The following is a 21,096-nucleotide window of genomic DNA, read 5'->3' as shown; positions in this document are numbered from 1 at the left end:
AAAATTGAGTAGATATAAAGTTAACTAAAGCAATAGCAAGATTTTAACAGCATGTTGCCTAGCAAGTTATAAAATAATGCCCACAGAGGCATTCAAAGCTAAAGCTGTGAGGTATTCAAAGCTAAAACTAAGGTGTTAGAGGGTTTCTGGGCAGGCCTGTTCAGGTCCTAACAGAAGAGATTCTACAATTAGTTTTATTTTTTTCAGTTCTCAAAGGAGTGATGTTACTGGTCAACCAGCTGCCTGCATGAGGCATTAGTGACTCATAAAGATTGCATACAGCTGGAGTGAAGTCCAACAAACAGCAACATGTAAGATCCAGGGCTCCTGATAGCTGTAGCTTCTTCACTGAGAACCCTATTACTACAAATCATGTTTCATAAGCCATGTATGCACAGTAACGCCTGTAGAGATACTGCCTGCCTCATTGCCCTAAAAATAACTTTGCTTAGGAAAGCCATCAGGACGTCATACATTATGCTACGTAGGCACTTCCAGTGCACACCCCCTCAGTTTTTACATTCAACAACTGAACTGCAGCCAAAAGATAGGCTTACTGAGAACTCATCTGCTTGTAACTGTAACCATGCTCATTAACAAAACCTGAAAAACAAAAGTTCTAGCTCTTGCCACGCTAACAAATAAGTTTACGTGTTGGAGTTTTTGAGGTTGACTGCAACAGCTTAAGGGTCCACAATATCAAGCCCTGCTGAAAAATTACATTCCCTCAGTGGTACTCTCAAAATACCATGAAACTGAGTTCAACAGAGTACTGAACGTAACAGCATAGAAAGAACAAAACAAAACGAAAAAAAAGTTTTAAGCCAACTAAACATTATATTAGCAGGCAGATTTCTCACCTGAAACTAAAATAAATGAAAAGTTAAGTACTGATTTTCATGAATCATGTTACTTCCAGTGTATCTTTAGTGAAAAAGAAGATTCTGGCTAGTATTGCTGACAGCATGAAAACCTAGGAACAGATCTGAGTGTAGAATCAAAGACTGAGTACTGAAGCCAGCAGAAGGGAACAGAAAACAATGATCACATCTGAAGGACTGAGTTCTTAACTGTTTCAGCAGTCTTAGGTCCAGCATTGTGAATTAAAAGACATAGGTGACAAAGATCCAAGACGTGAAATTACAAAATGTCCAATAAGGGAGAATTACACTCCAATGGGCACCCAAGGGATGGGGGTAGGGAAGCGGGGCATGAGCAAGAGATGCTGTGCAAAAACAATCACTGCTCCTGACCTAGTTGTGTCAGTCATGGAGAGGCTGAATCAGACAAATCTGATTTTAGCTTGTCTGATGAGAGTGCCTGAAAGGATAGAGAAGGACTGGCATGAGGCTATTCGCAGCTCACCTTTTTCAGACTAATTCTAATTTCTCCCACAGCTTTCGTACCTTGATTTGATAAATGATATAAAACAAATACCTATGCCAAATGAGTTTCATTATCCCTTAAGTCAAGTTAGAAACCAAGCTAACTCCATTTTCCCTTAAACAACTGAATCACATCATCACCACTAACTCTGCTTTATCATCCACCTGCCAGATACAGAACATTTTACGCAGCAGTGCAGCAAACAGGTGTTTTTCATTCAGTCCACTAGAAATCGCTGACTTAGGACTCTTGTTGTCCCAGTGGTATTACTTTCAAGATCAAGGATCTAGATCAAGTATCAATCATGTTTTAAGTAACCAGCTGCTTCCAACACACCAACACTTACTGCATTGCAAAGTCAGAGATATAAGTAGTAAGATCTGAAGATGGCATACAAGGTAAATGCCAGCACCTACCTGTATTTGGCCAAAGCTACATTTTAGTAAGACAATTATCAACTAACTAGCATTGCAATATTTGTAACTGAATGGTTCAGAACACTTAGCAATAGTGATACTAAAATACCTGATTTAATAAGAGTGCATTTTTATTAATGTTTTATATCACAGTTTTGAAGATTTTTTTCATTTTTAATGTTAAAGAAAGAACACACATCAAAACATTGCAAAGTTTCTTCATAATTTATTCCAAGAACTTAGCTTCCATGACAGCTGCAGTACAAGAACCATAGCCATGCAAGGGAAAGTAATATAAACAAAAAGTTTTTTCCTTTCTATCACCCATTCAAGATTTATTTTCTTCAAGTTTCAGGCATAGCAGATCAATGCATGAAATACACAAAATAACATGTAGCTATTAATATCAAAAGAATCATTTAAACAAGTCTCCTGTTACCTAATTTTTTTATCCTGTCCCAGGCAAAAAGCAAACAAAACAAAAACAAACAATAAAATAAAATAAAATAAACACATATCATAGTGACTTTCCCAGCTTATGACCCAAAGTGCATTGTTTTTGGAGTACATCTGAATTTGTTGCAACTTGTTGAGGACTCGAAGTCAAAGCACACTGTAAGACACAGTTTGAACACAAAAAGGAAGCTATGAATGGGGTGTGAGCAGCAGGGGAATCCCCTTCTTTCTCACTGCTATTTATAAATGAAGGCAAGTAAGGTCATTTCCAAATTAATACTCAATTCTCTAAGCTACTTCTGCTGGGAAGGGAGAAATAAACAAAAAGCACAAGTATTTCAAATAAAATGCTCTAAAGCAACAATCGGAAAACTTCATAAACTGGAGAGACAAACTACACTGACCATCTCTACAACAAACCACTAACAAAGTCAGCAGTTCGTGTTCTGTGTGTCGTTTCTTTTAATGCCAAATGCAATGAACTCTGAAGTAGCTGGCATTGAAATGTGGAGTAAGGAAGCACAACTAACACCAGTTTCCTTATCAGCTGTAGGAATAGATTTTGCATTATTCTGGCTTATTTGAAAATGTTGTTTGGCTGCAAGTATCCTTCAGAAAGCAAACTTCAACATTAGGAAACATTCTTTCAAAGGGAGTCTCCAGCTTCTAGTCCAACTTCAAAAAAGTGGGGAACATTAATGACATCTATTTGTTTACCCATAAAAATAACAAAAAAAATATAAAAATAAATATCAAAGCACACTGTTGATCATGACTTCCGTCCTAATGTCAAATTAATTAACACTACTTCAAATTACAAACGTAAGAATGTTTTGAATTTTGAAGAGTTAGGAGGGGATTTAATTTGCTAGGCACATTGCAAGTCAAACAAGTCTTCTGTCAACTCATTGCCCAAATGTTTTTCTGCCCTAACTGCATCAAGAAGCTAAGTGTTGTACTATAGATCATTTATGGTATTAATTCCTGGAAAAAGTGCATGGTAGTGAGCACTGTAGCTACTCCTGTCAGGAGGCTGGTTTGTAGATGCTCCTGCATGCAAGAGAATGAACATCAGCTTGCTGCTCTGTTGGAATCACCACAAATTCTTTGCCAGCACAAGAACCAGCACAGAACCTGCATTTTCGTTGCTGACCTGAAGGAAGAAACAGGCTTTACAACCACATTTACTACAAAGCTTAGCACAGAAGTGATCAGAGTTCTGCATGAGAAGTTTCATGTCTTCTGATAAGGCAGCTATTACAACCTGGTACCAACAGCAAACGCTTTACCTACTCTTGAATGGAAACAAAAAGACTTCCAGAGAAAAGCATGCATGAAATTATACTAAGTGCTGGTGAGATTTGCTTTAAAATGTAATGTAAGGGGTAGAATCCAGCTTTTAATGGACCTTGAAGATTTACACTGGTTCAATCAACAACCTTACATGATCTAAGTATATCAAAAAATTGTATTTGAGAAAGAGAGGAGAAGCCAGTCACTCATATAACACAAGCACCCCCAGCTTCACTCTACTTCTTGTGTGCACTGCCACACAGGATTTAAGATTCCACAGCAAAGTTAGGCTCCTCACTGCATAGAAGTCTAATCCCTACCCCCTTAATGTAAGATCTGAACCTTGCAGAATTGTTGCTATCAATACCTGCTAATCCATGAATAAACTCCCTATCTCCACACAGAACATAATGAACTGAGAAGAAAGTGGAATTAATGACAACTGTTCTGTCTGGATGGTGCATCTCGTGCTGCTGGAACAACTCGGTAATGAGCTCTTCTCACCAGGATTTGGAACGAAGTACTTCTTGTAAACCACACCCAACACGAAAAAGCAAGGCTTGTTTTTAGTATTAGCACCAAGCAATTGAAATACATGCTCTCTATTTAGAGTAGCAAAAGGAGAATCAAAGAGCAGCTATCTGTCCTGTGATCTGCCAACCATCAAAGAAAACAGCTTTTTACAGAGGCCAAGTGCTCTATCCCTGATAACTGGACACTGAATTTGTGAGGGTTTGTTGTTGTTGATTTTGTTTGCTTCTTTCTTTCTTTTTTTTTTTTTTTTTTAAATGGCATTCATCTGAAGTCTTGAAACACCTAGTTGAAGAGACAAAATTATTGAAGTTGAGGTATAATAGGATTTGCTCTTCTCAAAATAGGAAAATAGGACAGTAACTGCAGCAGTGCTTGCAGGCGTTCATTTTCCAGGGAATGACACCTTTATTTTTACAGGCTGCACTCCAGTATGCAGCTACTAAATATTTTGGGAGTGTTTACCACGTCAACAACTGGGGAGGGTGGAAGGAAGGCAAGAAAATAAAGGAAAAACACGTACATATTTGCCCTAAAAATTAAAGCTTCACAAATAAGAAAAAACAAGTATTTAAGAAACAAAAGATTAACACCAAAATCCAAGAAATGTATTTCTGAGTTTTGCGATAAGTAGTAACAAAGGCTAACAAACTTTCATCTTAAGTATACATGATACAGTTACAGTGCACCAAAAAATGGGCTCCTCATATTCCAAGTACAAGTCAAAATTAACAAAATCTTAAAGCTTCCTCTTTTTGCCGCTAAAAATGAACAAGAAAATTAAAAGCACACACATAACAGCTCATCTTAACTAAGTTTAACAGAATTTGAACCTATAAAATGCTAAACAACACACAAGTAGAGAGCATGCCAGATGCTAAAAGCCTCCCAGTCAAAGTGATATTAACACTCAGGAAGCTGAAAGAAAATATACTAAAAGTTACACATCACTGCAAGATGAAGTCAATTATATCCTCTTGAATACAAAGGAATAAACTCGCAGGTAAAATGGATACAACACACTTTTAATCTTTCCCAAATTGCTAGCTATCAAGACAAAATACCATTAGCTACACAACCTAGCTCAGTATCATTAGGTTTGGTTTTCAATATTCGTTGTGATAGATAGCAATTCACCCATGAAGGTTAAAAGCTGCACTTTCATTATCAAAAAATAGCTAATTTGTCACGTACAGCATCATCAGTAACAAGTTCTTGAACAAGTATTGCCAAAGTGGTTTTCGGATTATTAGGCCAGTACTTTGGATATCTGAGCCTATAATAAGATGGGCTTCAGACGTTCTTAACCTAAAACGCCAGTGTTAAATGCAATAGTCTTGTTCATCTATATAGTCTTCGTTTTATCCTGCTAACAAATAGTTTCATAAAAATATGTTACTACATTTGAATTATACTTTTGGTAATTCCTATTCAGTGATACCATGGACACAACTGGATTCTGAATGTCAGATGTACAGGAAACAAATCCCTACTACAGTAATGTTAGGCATGGCATCTGTTGAATACACTTAAAGTAACATCTATCATCAGCCAAACCTGATGGGGCACATCTGGAAACTGTTTGCTTTTTTTTTTTTATTATTTTTTTAATTTACTTATGCAACAATTTGAAAATACTGTGCTAAGTTGAGGACTTAGACTGTAGCATGTATAACCACATCAGTCCTGCCCACATGGCTACCCAGCTCTGATCCCCAGCAGCGCCCTGGAATCCACAGTTGGCTACATGCGAAAAGAGCGAAATATCAAGTGACAGGAGAACTTGGCCTTAAACTACCAAGCTCACTTTTCCCAGAGAGAGAGAGAGAGAGAGAGAGGGAGAGAGAGAGAGGGAGAGAATGAGAATGCAGAAACAAAAAATAGATGCCAGTGATTCATTGATAGAGGGTGCAACGGTTCTGCGTACTTACAGGTACACAGATTCCCCTTGTATTTCAAAGACTTCAACTGCTTCCACGGATAACAGAAAAACTGCATTCGATAGAAGAGAACATCATAAGTATATGTGACAGAAAACACAACTTGACCACCTCATGAATAATCTGCACTGTCCTCAAGCATAGTAACAGTCATAAGACAAGGGTAGCCCTACCTTCTTAAAATACAATCAAAAAAGCTTTCTTTGCTTGAATGCTACTGCAGTCCTTCTTACAAATATCAAGTGTAAACCAGTTTTGCATTGTATATGCAGTCTTCCACATTACCTAGAGATGCACTTTTCCAAGTTGTAAACCTAAATCCTTACATCCTAGGCGTAACCTAGGGCCCTAGCAAGTTGAACACCATTTTTCTTAGTGTTCACGATCCTGTAGTTGCTACTGAGCCCTGTCAAACTTCATTTTGCACTTCTATCTTGTGTAATTGTTAGCAACACCTCAATAAACAAACAGTAAGCACAAACACCATTGCACAGCTATTCCAGTAGGACTAGAACTTGGAACAACCCCATTCAATGAGAGATGGTATCAACACACTTCATTTGAAGTTAGAAGCATGGAAACCACCTCCTATCTACACCTTGTTTTATGTAACACTAAGTTGCTATGTATTTGAAACCATTAAACAGAAGATACAGCAGGACAACAGAAGATACATGAAACAATTAGATTCTTTTCCTCTTTTCCTGATTCGGGGATTTCAAAGCCATGTTACTGACAAATTCATTTTCTGTGCTACTTGGTGAGCACTGCCTTTGGCCTATATATTTCTTCCAAACACCCAAGAAAGACTGCTTCTTTGTTTAGCTGCATGAGACATTAACTATTGCAAGACTTGCTGCCAAACAAGCCAAGAGACCACTTGAAACCACTAACTGTCAATATAAGCAAACTTAAATTGTAATCTATTATACTCATAAGCTGCAGCACTCTGCAGACTTTTCCAGACCGTCTCAGAGCAGTATAATCATCAGCTTATTTCCTCCAGCACAAGAAAATCAGACTCCTCTAAAGCAAAGGCATTTCAAATGCTTTAGTTCTTGACTCATCCCACTAGGAAGACACACCACTGTATCACTCATTTGCAGTATAACACTGAGATGAGAGAACCTTAAGATCAAGGCTTAGCCAATTTTTATTATTAAACAATTAGATGGTTAAGCACACAGTCTTTAAACCTCACCCCCCTTGAGTGGAAACAACAGCCACTATCTGCTCATGTATCCGACATATAATTTCAAGTTTACATAATACAGAAATCGTCTTTGACAGAACTTCTATTATAGTCAAAACCTTCCTAAAAGGTATCCTCTTTACATAAAGGATTTTGCAGAAGAGGTGAGAACCTTTTCCCTTCTGCGTGCCAAAGAAAGCCTTCCAAAGTAGATGCAACTAAACAAGGAGAAACAAATGCCTTAGTCTTCACACATCTAACCGTGGATATCTCCAGAAAGCTGGTTATATGTCTCTGGACACCACACACTTAAAAGAGGCCAATGCTTATTGATTGTGTGCCCTTGATCCCCACTTTATTTCTTGAATAAATATCAAAGCTGCAATGGAAACCAAGGGTTGCTGGAAATGCACATTTTTAGCTTTTGAAATTCTGCTCTGAATTCACTCTAATAGTTATTAGTCAGGACTTGCATCTTTCACGTGACACTACTACTTTTTTTGATGAACACAAACAGATCCTTTGTTATAACCCCTTGAATTTCCAGGGTAAAGAACTAGCACCAGGATTCTGCAACACCATTCACATCTCACTTCCTTGTTCCCAAGACTTGCATTACCTAATCAAAGTATGCTGAACAGTAACACAAGTTCACTTGTTGACATTCTTCGCCAAACCATATCACCTGAAGTTTTTTATACAAATACTTCAGTCTGGCCCCATTTTGAAGAAAGAGTTGCTTTCATGCAAGCATTCCTTAAACCCTAAAGAACAAAAACCAAGAAACAGAAGGAAAGGGTAACCTCTGCCCTACTTGTTCCAGCTCCACTATCACATGTGCCCATTGTTTCCCTACCTAGTGGTCACTGACACACTCACAGTGCTCTGTCAACCAGCACTGTCCAAGCCTAGATCCAACCAGCTGCTTCCAAGAGTCACGCTTCTTAGACAAGCTTTGTTGTACAACTACTAGGTCTTCATTAGCGTAGTACTCAGTAAGTACCCAGTTACATACTACCTAATTGTGGTACAGAGTAACGAGCATTTTCCTACGCGCATTTGAATATTCTGTAAGTATTGTCAGAAGAAAGCTTTTCTAATTCTAAGCCAGTTGGAGACATCTCAAACATGAATTGCTAGAATTTCCAACAGCAAATTCCCAACAAGTACAAATGTTTCAAGTATCTCTAAATTGACCAGGCAGAAAAACAAACAAACAAACAATTGTCCTCTAATGAACACCAAGGAAGATGGTTTTACCTGAAGGAAGGTAAGCATCACTTGCACAACATGTCTCCAGAATCTTGACTCACCTGACATGTGAAGTAGCACCCACAGCTGCTTCCTGCTATTCTTACCCATTCCGAATGAGGGAGAGAGGGATCCCAGAGAATAAATGTATAGAACAATGTCACAAATAAAATATGGTAAACTGGGGACTCTCCTCTTAAAAAACAATTTAACTCTAAAAGGAAAAAAAAGCCTTTAAGAAATACATGTTGGTACCACATACTCACTACATTGAAACAGACTTTCTAGAAGTTAAGATGATTGCTTTCACTGTCTGATCATACTAGTACAAAGACTACTTCAGAGGTAGTAATGCAATTTTATTTTAAATAACGTAAGGTACAACTTGAGCAAGAAATTTTAAGTATAGAGTCAAGGAAATAAAAGATCAATACCAATCAGTCAATACCAATTGCACTATACTGCAAATCTTCTGTCTTTACAAAGCTACAGTTAAAAAAAAAAAAAAAAACAAAAAAAACACAAAACAAAACAAAAAACTGCTCTCTTTTCTTTTACCCATGTATTTTCTGTCCTCATTCTAAATTTTTCCTTTGGTTTTATGAGGTTCCTTGTAAACAACTGAAAAAGCAACTCCCTCCTTAATCTTCCCTTTTTACCGAAGGGACTTATCAGCAAGCCCACCTTGCTTCTGCATCCTCTCCAGGGACTGAAGTTGTGTTTAATTCCTTACAACTCCCATGACAGCTACGAAAAGCTGAGCTGTACATGCAGAGATACACTTATTGGGTGGGTACCAAGACGGTATTGCCGCCTGATAGCAGATGTTTAGCAGGTACTTGAAACTTATCTTTAAGGGAAGCTCTGTAGCCTAAGGCAAGATGAAAACTACATTGTGTTGGCCAACAAACAAACTGAGTTAAGAATTACTGTCCTGTCTTAGAAGTCCTAGACAAAAGAAAAAAATACTTCAATTATTTAGGAATGCTTACTTCTAAAAGTTTATGCGGCATGACCTGAGGCCACACTTCACAAAGGCGTGATCATTAGAATTTGTTTGTTAACACAACACACAGGGGTCACACTACTGAACAGCCCATTTAAAGTACAAGAATGCGAGGCAAGCGAAGACAAGGAATTCTAACCAAGGAAATGCACAAGTGGTTTAGGGCCCTCTGTAGGGACCCTACAGATGATCTTATTCATCTCATCTCGCTTGAAAAGCGTTGCTGCATGCAAAGATACTGTGGCAGATTTGTTTTTTTCCTTCAAAATCCATGTGCATCAACCAGCAGGATCAATGCATGGCTAGCAGCTTTTCTAATATGCAGCTATACAAGAATACAGGATCCTGAACACCTCAGTTCAACACCTGAGCAAACAGACTTCAAATCCCCCTTCCCACTCTGCTTTGATCATCAGTATTTGAACACAATAACTTCTGTTTAACCATGACTACAACACTACTCACGGCTTCATCGGTAGCTTGCGAGTTACCATGTAAGGAAATGGGTAATATATCACTTACACTAGAACTCGATCTCACAAAGTGAGGCAAAAAAAAAAAAAAAAAAAAAAAAGTTTTTTTGTTCATGTGTAGGGCACACAAAGCAAGAAGTAGCACCCAAAGCTGCAGACTAAAATTAAGTTCTGGAAGTTAAGAACAAGCAAGTGATCTTACCCCACTGCAAGACCGTGAAAACGCAGAAACCCACACCGATGGGCTATAGCATGCCATCACCATCCCACCAATTACAGAATTAAAAATACCTCATATGGTCAAGGCTTGTCAGACAACCAAGCATGGTAAACTGTATAAAGCAATGCTTTATCAAGACCAAACGACAAGGAGCTAAAGACAAAGTATTAATCGGACTAAGAGAACATGACTTGAACCTCCATGAACAAACAAACATAGATAATTTTTTTTTTTTTATCAAAACAGGCACAAGTTACTAACAAAGAGCATCCCTTGTTCCAGACTGTTCATAAAACCAATAATCTCTGGTTTGGAGCTGGGCTAACAGTACTCCTTGTAACAACCTCCTCTATGGAAGGGGAAAAAAAAAGCCTCAACCAAAGAAAACTCAAGTATCTGGTTAAAACAGGGTAGTTAGCATGCTTAGGAAGCAGACTACTCAAAGTGATTTAATACGGATGTACATGTACACACACACCGAGCAGCTGCCGAGCTTTGTGTTAAGATGACTCTTACAGAAGTTCCCAAAGCAACTTCATAAAAAGTTGATAATTTTATTAAGCACCAGATTCCCTAACACTAATGAACAGAGCAACTATTGCAGAAATGGTTGGCTAGCATGGCCAGTATCAGGCCTGCCTGATTCCACGATTTCTGTCCCCAAGTGGTACAGCTGCTGAGTATTTGTCACCTGGAGTGGCCTGCAGCGTTCTTAGCACAGCACTGGCCAGACACCGCAGGGTTTGCCATGAATTGCCTACAAAGTAAAGCATGAAGACAGATAATACAATTCCAAATGCATGGTTACCGTGATCCCCAGACACAGAAAAAAATAACACACCATAACACTGCTAGGCACACTCAAAACCCTGCAACATGAAAAATTCCCAGGTTTTATCTGATTTGCACAGCTGGACTTGTAAACCATACTGTACCACTACATGGTCAGCTACTAAACGTAATTCTTTTCCTCGAGATCATCAAGCTTCATAGTATTGTTTTCCATGGCACTTTTTGGTACTTAAAGACTTGGTGTTAACATGGGATGGTTTCTTGTGATCACTACCATGGGATCTCTCAAGCCTGGACCATTTTCTTTCAGGAACAGCTACGGGTCTCCCCATAAGAGCTGAGTATCTGCTTCTTCTGGAACGAGGTGGCTGTCTTGGACAACACAACAGGGCAGCATAGAAAAGGAGGAAAAACTCAAGCATCCATGTTGTCCAACTACCACAGGCAGTGCAATGGATACAGGTAGCATCTCTAGGAAACTATTTCCTGCTCCTGGGAAGGGTTCGTTCTGTTTAGCCCCTGGCCTTTGTTTTCTTGTATCTCAAGGGACAAAATGTCACTCACCCATATAGAACCCATGAATCCATTTGAACTTATCCCATACTTAACTATATCTTCTACACGCAGTGGCCTTAGACAAGGCCCATCTAACTCATTGCAATCCCCTTTCTGTCCTCTTGGTGCCTGGGTTTGTGCTTTCGCTAATGCACAGTCTGGCCTCTCCTACCTCACTAGGCAAAATCCAGTTAATCTCGCTTCCTTCATGGGTTTTTCTTCTGTACATTCAGTTATGTTTCTCTTGGCATCCTCAGCTGCTTTTAAGTCTGGTTAGCATCATGCTGCAGCTGAACATGGAATTAGGCAATTCACCTACAACCACACTGACCCAGGCCTTACCTACAACCGCAAAACCAGCCAATGATTTTTTTTAATTTTTAATTCAAAATATTAACATTTTCCAGGGTAGGTGCACATAAGACCTTGGGTTCTCCTCTGGGGACTGTACATCTTAAGCTAATGCACATAACATTTCCCAGGAGTGCTATAAACATCACAACAAAATTATCTCATTTCCCACAGCCTTTGCTGTTTTAAAGTGAAGCTGGGCATTTCTCTCTCCCTCCCCGTAGTAGTTCCTTCAGTGATATTCTGGCTCAGGAGGCCTGCCACTATTTCTTTCTGCTTGACCCTGCAGTCCTGCCATGCAGCAGCAGCGAATACTCGATCCTTTCCCCAGGTAACTCAGATACCTCTTGCCAACGGGAAATGTTTCCTTAAACCAGGAACAAAAATTAAGACAAGAAAATTTGTGGCCAAAAACAGGATGATTACAAGGAAACACAGAACTTGCAAGCTACAGGGAAATGCAGCATTCAAGTTCTGATTCCTGACCTCATTTATTCATACATCCATCTATAGGCCCATCGATGGATTTCAATTCTGTCCTGTTATTTCAACATTTTTATCCTGTCTAATGCACTGTGTATTAGTTCTACACCACCATCACATTGCTACCACCACCCCTCCAAATCGATTACTACCGGTCTTTTCTTCAACACAGTTGAATTATCAATTCTGCCAAAAATTCATTCCCTGATTTCCTTCTCTGTCTCTCCAGCAAGTACCACCTTGCTGTTTCCTGTAACACAGTACTTGGCATATTGAAATTGGACAGTCAAAGATAAGAGGTACTTCCCATCAATGCCTTTAGGGCTAATTAATGTTTCCACTAATACACATTCAAGCCTGATTTTTACCACCAGTACGTTTTCAAGATTGTTTTACGCTTATGTATTTTGTCTACATTTGAACTTTAAGTATCACATTCCAAAAAATTAAACAGCTTTCCCATTAGTACATACCACCTCTGTATATCGACTACATTAAAAGCTAGATTCCACGTATCTGCAACAAAGGCAAACGTACAATATTACAGATACCAGCTCCCAAGAAAAATAACAGATCGTTAGACACAAATATACAAGCATATGTGTGCTAAGAAAATCCCTATGCAGCTCTGAAGGCCTTCCTCAACTGAAGACAATCCTATCATTTAAGTTCTCACCCCACTCAACACTGACACACTGCAGTAACAAACACTTCTACCTCAGCTGATAGAAATGTAAATTGTTATTCAGCTTGAAAAACTGAATGTCCCATATAGTACCACTAATTCTTCATCACCCTAATGGTTATTTGCTGTGATTTAGAAGAGTGAAACCCTCCTGGCCTCTTCCTGTGTTAAATGTCACTTTTCTATGGAAATAAAATCTCAGCGTTACAAAAGCTGCCAGACAGAAAGACCCAAGGTTCATTTACAATTCACTTCAGTTGCCACTTTCTTCCTGCTGCCCAAACGCAGAAAGATGAGCTACCTACAGAGAATGCAAGTGAGGCAGTTTCAAGTGCCTGTCTGACCCACCTTGGCAGAAATTCAGCTGGTTGCTGCCAAGTAAAGGGACTGCGAGTAAGAAGTCAACAGCATAGTACTGTAAAGATATTTTAAGACAAGACTTATTATTGTATGGCCACCCTCATGTTGTCAAGTCAGTCTGTGTTCTCTGGCTTTATGAATATGCTTTGGCAAAAAAGCACTGGAGCTTTGAGAATTGAGGGGGTGGATCTCAGGGGATGGAATACCAACTTGCAGCTGGAAGTGGGAAACATCAAAATGTTATCACAATTGCTTTAAGTATGCAGGCTAATTCAAACTCAATTCCAATATAATCATGTGTGCACGTAACACGCCCAGGGAAAAGATTCTCTGCCACTACCATGAAATGGGTTTTCAGCAGCATTAGCAGGTACAGAAATCAGCATTCACAGTTACAAGATTAACACAAAAACTAACCACAGGCTCATCGCCAAGCCTCACTTGAAAGGCATCTGCCTATTGCATCCAGAGATAGAAGGCCACAGTTTTCTAACAACTGAGCAGGCCCAAAATTTCAGCATCGTGAGGATCAGCCTTGCATTTACAGGTCTAAGTAGCTCAGTAAAAGATTCTCTCTTAAAATCAGTAAAAGATTATCTCTTAAAAAGAGATGTGATGTCCATACTCCTAACAGTCTCATCCAGGGATAAAAAGACCTTAACTATTCTGCCTAACAGAAAAAGAAAAAAAAAAAAAAAAAAAAAAAAAAGTTCTGCTGTTTTATTTGCGTTGTCCCTGCCACCACAAGTTCTTCAGTTCAATTTACTTATTGTTCTTATTACCACATGTGGTCAAAAGGAAAACTCACTAAGGAAAACCTGGCATTCTCCTTTGGGTACAAACAGACAAAACTACCAGAAACAACTTCAACTACACACCAGCAACATGTGTTCTGACTGACATACTGCAATGCAAAAGCAAACAAATGAAACCTAACATGCAAAATATTACACACTGAGACAGCCTCCCCCCCCTGCTTTGCAACAACACCCAACCATTTTGTTTGCTCTTCTCAATTTGCATCAGCATTCTATTGTCTGCAGACACATGTATAAACAGACTTGCCAAATCTTTAAAGGATTCATGAGCAGGGAAAAAAATGAATTTTGGAAAGCTGGATTCAGTGCTCTCACACATCTCTCCCCTTCTTAATTATGATCCAGTGCAAAAGCAACATCTGGATGAGAACTTAGCAAGAAATTTAGTTTATTTAAAAAAAAAAATCAGGATGTCTACACATTTGGCAGTTTGTTGAAAACCCCAAAGTTTAGAGAGGAGATGAGGATTACTTCAAACGTTGTTTTTGGTATTTTAATGCTAACATTATGTCTTGGAATGATGGTTCAGCAAGCAGCATTGCCCACATCTCATCACAAACACACAGTATTGCTATTGCAGCAGCTGTCAGACCCTAAAATGCCACAACAAGGAATGGAGGTGGATGTCTACTCCTGTCTAGCTGTAATGACTAATTAAGTGCTGGCATTTTTGGAAGCTGCCCAGACCTCACACTTGCACAGATTTGATAAACATATATTCTACAGGTAAGCATACTAAGCGACATAGTCCAACTACGCATGCTTCAGAACATCCTTGCTATGCTGGGTCAAGTCTTTCCAGAGCAATATCGGATAAAGTTTTTTTTTTTTTCACAGCAAAAAACAAGTCATCATGAAGATTATGCAGTTCAAGCAATGCCATGGCCAGATACTTCTGTCAAGCCCACACCTCCCTCTCCAAAAATAAAAAAAGAATTGAATAGACTGCAGTGCTATTTTACAGTAATCAGTTATATTTTTAACTACAGATGCATTTCCTAATGTAAGTAGAATTTGGTGATTAGATTAGTTGGCAGATCATGAAAGAAGTCTAAGAAAAACTGCACAGCAAACCAAGCTCAGAGTTAAAGTACTTAATCCTTTGCAGTTCAAATGCAAATTGATGTTTCTCAGCATCTTCTACTCCTATCCAATCCATCACATACACACCCCTCAAAAAAAACCTCTCGCCCTCTGAGGCACTACTACAGTGCAATGGCAACGTTTCAAATCAACTTAAATTAAGCTGTACCACATTCCATTACATGATATCATGCAACAGATGTTACTCTAAGAACACACAGGACAATTATTCAGAAGCATTCAGGGCAAAGTGCTATAATTTGGATGATAAAACAAATGGATATCCTACTAGAAATTGTTATACTCATTATCAAGTCTTACACAAAGATTCAAAACTTAAATGTTGACCAAGTTTGTCACAGCTAACACGGAGACTTAGACTCACAACCAGAAACAAGAGCTCTTCTCCTATTTAGGCTCAATAAAAATGGGAAAGCTGGAAGAAAATTCAGCTTAATTCTCTAGCTCTGCAGTACCAGTGAGCTAAATGAACTGTTGTTAAACTGATATGAAAAACACTTGCCAGAAGCAAGAGGCTTTTTCCTAGCTCTGTGGTAGCCTTCAATCACAGGGAACTGCCTCAAATATTTCATATTTTGAAAGATAAAGCAAAAGTAGCAGTTCAGACAACGTCAATCATCATCAACCTAGCTAACAGGTGCACCGTCTGACCATTACCTCAAACAAATGGTAAAGTTTTTCACTTACTACGATTTGTAAGGTATTCTTAAAACTAACACTGGAAGCTTTCACCTATACTTAGAACACATGGACACACACATAAAAATACATGTTGCGGTACATAAGCAAGAGCAATCTGGTAGATCTGTTGTTTGTTTGCTTTCTAATCATATGGGCATTTTCCATAGTTAATGGGCTCTCTCAACCATGCAGATCTGATGCTTTGAAGTACCATGCTTTCAAACCCAGAGTTGGCCTTCTGGCTTGAAATTTAACATGGCTCAAACTTGGCTCTAAAACACAGCTCTGTAAAATAAGCTTATAAAAGAGCTGGAGAAAAGCGGGCAGCTATTTAATCTGACAGAGCTTTTGAATCACTGACCATTCCCATGGTCTTTCCAGCTAGACACTGCAGCAGTGTTTTGACACAAAACCCGATGCAGAACCCAAATAAATCAAAGCTGCCGGTCGGCACGGCAGAGCCCCTCGGAAGACGAAGACAGCAGGAGCCCCAGCTGCAGGACAGGCGCTGCGCCCAGCCCGGGGCGGGTTCCCCCCGAGGCACCAGCACATCCCGCAGCCACGGGGCAGGGCGGCCCGGCAGGAGGAGGGTGCCCGGGCACGGCGGGGAGGCACCGGGGGAGCACCGCGCCGGGCAGCCCGGGGCGAGGAACAGCCGGGGAGCAGCGAGGCTCGAGGACACCCACACACCCACACACACACACCCACACACACACACACACACACACACACACACGGAGCTGCATGCACGGCACGATCGTCCTTGTGAGGCCGTCACTTGCAGCGTGCTGCGAGCACAGAGCTTTCTCCCCCCGCCGCCGCCCCCCACCACCCGGCCGCAGCCCCGAGGGAGCCGCTCCGGCCCCGGGGCACGGGGCTGCGGTGGGGCAGCGCCACCGGGACGCGGCAGCCGCCCCCTGCCCTGCCCTGCCCTGCCCGCAGCGGGCTCGGAGCCGTCCCCTCCCGGCGGCTCGGCTCGGCACGGAGCGGGCACCGGCGGAGCAGGACGGGGGTCCCCGCGGGCTCCTACCGGGAACGGCGTGGTTGCGGCGCTGCCGAGCCCCGAGCCCCGAGCCCGCCGCTCTCCTCCTCCTCCTCCTCCTCCCTTCCCGTCCTTCCTCGCCCCGCTCCCGCGCCGCCGCCTCCCGCAGCTGCCGCCGCTGCGGACTCGAGGCGCAGACCCCCGGCGGGGGGGGGCAGGAAGCGCGTCATCACTCCGGGACCGCCCGGCCCGGCCCGCAGCCCCGCAGCCCCGCGGCCCCGCCGCCCGCCCCCGGGCCCGTACCTGAGCGCTCCGCAGCGGCCCCGCGGCCGCCGCTGAGGCGATGTGGGCAGCGCCGCTGCCGCCCTGCCCGCCCCCAGCCGCGCTCCCCGGCCGCTCCTGAGGGAGGAGGAGGAGCGGGAGGAGGAGGCAGGGGGAGCCGGGCGCGTTCCTCCGCCAGGACGAGGAGCCCCGGGACGGGGACGGGGACGGGGAGGCGACGGCTGCCAAGCACCTGAGCACAGCCGCAGCGATCTAAACCGCCCACGGGTCTTGCGTGAAGCGCTTGCAACGCCACCGGCGAGAACTTGGCTGCTGTGGTTCCACAGGAGGGGTTTGGGGCTCCTCAGAGGGTCCTGTTTTAACTGTGGCACTGCACTCACGGCTGGACAGGTGGTTTCCATGCCAACACCTGTATGGGAAAGGAGGCGACTGCAAACCCAGTCCCTCGCGTGAGCTACTTGCATGCACACCGGGGCCTCTGTCAGTGAATCCGCTACAATTCAACATCCCACAGCCAAACATGATGAAGCCTTCCTTGTTCGGCACACAGATCAGCTTCGCCATCACAAAATACATGACGGCCACGCCAACGTTGTTCCTGTGCTGTGTTACTTTATTTCCTGGCCACAATACTTCAAAAGAAAATTCCTCATGCTCGTTGCTTTACTTCACTGCATTGCCTTTTTCTGCCTCATTTTTTAACCTTTCTCTAGCCTGCATGTTCATGCACATACCAACACGCAAGTTCTAGACTATTGCTCATTTTGGACGAGTGCTCTCCTGTTGTCTCCCGGCCCGACCGCTCACAGGAAGGCCATGTAAGCCTCTGTACCACAATGCCCCCCAGACCTCCTCTTTGAAATGCCAGCAAAAATACCAAGCAGTGAAATGTTCCTGTAGTATGCAGTGCAATGATGGGACCAGGCTAGCCTGTACCAGTTCAGTTTCTGGCTACTCCCAGCCCATCTGTGTGTCTGGACCCATTTACTGCCTAATGTCTTTGCAACCAGCCATTGACTTGTTTTGCAGCACAGAACTTTTTTTTTTTTTTCCCCTTTTTTGCTTGTACAGTACAGTAATAATTCACGAGAATAATATTATAAAATATATAGTAATATAAGAATAATGTTCTAATAATAAATTAGATCTATCAATCTGCCATTTGAGGATCCAGCTTTTGTTACTCCAGTAATAAAGAACAGTCCTATTTTCACTGCAGTACAGTGGATATAGAGATGGACGTGAAAATGCTTACATCAGTGTACTCGTGTAAACTTCTCTAGCATTTCTAGAAATCTTTTGGCCTCTCATTTCACTTCTATTCAGTCTGCCACTGGTTTCCTGGAGTACCATTAAACCAATTCTACCAGTCATACCTGCTGAGTTTGAGATCTGAATATCTGCATAACAAAATGATCTCTTGAGATTAAATCAGATGTCAGTCACAGTTACCAGCCATGACAAGTAAAGTTTATGATTTGTAATGACATGAGAAAAATAATTTTATTTTTTTTTAAGAATTTTTTTTTTGCTTTACCTGTATTCAGACACATTTGTAAAATTGAAACACTCTATCAGGCATCTGACTTTACTTCTGAAGTTATGTTTTCCTTCCATCTCAGCTGTTCTAATGCTTTTCCTTTCCATCTCCCTAATCATCAAACCCCAGAGCCTTAACAGTAAGTGTGCTAAGTGTGCTGTGTACATTGCCAGAGCAGAGATACAACAACCTTACGTGCTCGTACAAAACAAACTGGGACTGGCACATGCACATCAGGGATGCTCTCCAGTGGTTGTCAGGTAGGAGAGTAAGGCTGGGGACATTCCTTCAGCTTGGGAGGCAGATGTTAGGCAATCCCCCAAACCAGAGGAATTAAACAGCTACACAAACTATCCATAAATGCTGTCTTACCTGTTCATAGCCCTGTGATAATCCTGATGAAAATATTTTAGGCATCTGCTACTTAAAATAGCCCATGGATGACAGCAATTCTGGCATATTTACTGATGTTTCAGGTGAAGCAGAACTTAGTCAAGCATGCATACAGGGGCCTTCAATGAGGTGTGCTATAAACAGTTTTCTAATCTGTCATTTCAAATACATTTTAAATCACTATCTCAGAACACATCCATTAAAATGCAACATGAATCATCCCCAAGCATGTAAATTGGATTGCGTGTGTGTGTATGAGTGTGCGAATCAGCATATGCATTTCCACTGTGGTATGGCAGATTGAGAAAACTGACAGTGATAAAATAACCTTCTCCCATTATATAAATGAGTGTTCTGCCATTTACTAAAATAATTCAAACACCTCAGTGGAAATGATGTCACTTAAAAGGCTCGGGAAGCAAAATTCCAGCAAAATAAACTGCTTCGGAAAAGAAAAAAACAACAAACAAACAAACAGAAACAGCTGGTTAGAAGAAGCTGGGCTAAGCTGTAACCAGACTGATAACTGCATTAGGTTTGGACAGATGAACTTGAAAGAGATAGCTTAAAAACAAAAGGGGGGGGGGGGGCATTTATGCTGAGTCAAAATCATTCTTGATGAGCAAAGTCAGGCAAACATCAGTACTGTCATTACTACTTTAGCATGAGGAGGCAGTGATATTATCAGGGCACTGACTGCACTAACAGTCTTTAATTGCTCTGACCTGCCTCACCTGGGGTCTTCACCCCACACCCTCTACCATGGGTGTCTTGGGGCTCTATTTAAGCTCAGCCTTGGGAAGTTTGTCTTGGTAGGACCTAGTTTATTGATTTTTTTTGTTTGTTTTTAAGTTTTCTTTGTCATGTATGTTCTTTCTCTGATCTTGTTTAATGCTTCAGTGCTTAGTTGAGCTTAACTGTTAGTTTAAGGTTTGCTCTGCTTTTTTTTTTTTTATTTATGTTGCTGTAGGATGGGCTCTGTTTGTTGAGGATTTTGTGTTAGAAGTGTTGCTGTATGTGGCCCTTCTTTAGGAAGTAGCTAACTCTTATTTCTTTCTGGTAGTTAATAGCATGGTTACAAACTCTTCAAATTGTTAGAGTGCTAAACTGTGCCATGTTGTTCTAAGGTTACTTTTACTACTGATGTTAAACCTGTGAAAGTTAAAACTTCCTATGGTATTAAGTAAGCATAGAATAAAAACTAACTGTTCTTAAACAGCTTATTTATGAACTTGGTAGTGAGGAATACTAGCTACATGGAGTGACTCAAATGATGAGTAAGATGTTGATACTAAATACAATAAAATTCTGTACATTGCCAGCCTGAAAAACTGGGAGTTTAGAAAATGCTGTTGCCAAGGGAGGCCCTGAAGAGATACGTGGGAGATGCTGCAAGTGCCTGCAGAAATAGCTGAGGTTTGTCATAATGTATGTGGTAGTAACTAATTGCACAGTCACTAAAAAGAAATCTGAAAGAAACTACCATTCTACCTAACAGCAAGGTGTATAGGTTCTTAAATGCTGCTTTAAAAACAAAAAACAAACAAAAAAAACAAACACTGTTAAAATCATCAGTGTAGGAGATAATGAAGTATCCCTGTGTAGCTGGTTCCAATGTTTCACCTTCCTGTAGAAGGCTTATTTAAGGACCTAGCCCAGGTTTGTGTAGTTAATTTAGCTGTCTTCTACCTGTATTGTTCTTGAATGCAGGGTAAATCAATGGGTCATGGTTTTGGCTGTGCAGTTATTCAAATGGTAACTCTACATATATTTACAGAATCATCAAGGTTGGAAGAGACCTCCAAGATCACCTAGTCCAACCTCTGACCTAACACTAACCAGTCCTCCACTAAACCATATCACTGAGCTCTACATCTAAATGTCTTTAAAGACCTCCAGGGATGGT

General features: G+C 41.1%; 1 protein-coding gene across 4 annotated transcripts in view; it reads right to left on the bottom strand.

Annotated features, from left to right (window-relative positions):
• TLN2 (talin 2) overlaps positions 1–17,313 on the bottom strand; it is a 173,992-nt gene extending 156,679 nt beyond the window's left edge. For 2 of the 4 annotated variants that reach the window (XM_082769056.1, XM_082769059.1), the window contains exon 1: positions 17,024–17,131. The gene's annotated coding sequence lies outside the window, so the exon portion shown is untranslated. Of the gene's footprint in view, positions 1–17,023; positions 17,132–17,278 lie in introns of those variants that run through there. The other 2 variants (XM_082769058.1, XM_082769057.1) reach the window with 2 other exon arrangements.
• Positions 17,314–21,096: the final 3,783 nt, after the last annotated feature.

Source organism: Aythya marila (genome assembly GCF_965140915.1).
Source record: "Aythya marila genome assembly, chromosome: 11".
Lineage (NCBI taxonomy): Eukaryota > Metazoa > Chordata > Aves > Anseriformes > Anatidae > Aythya > Aythya marila.
Note: the sequence above shows the minus strand (reverse complement) of the source record. Positions and strands in the feature narration are given on the sequence as shown.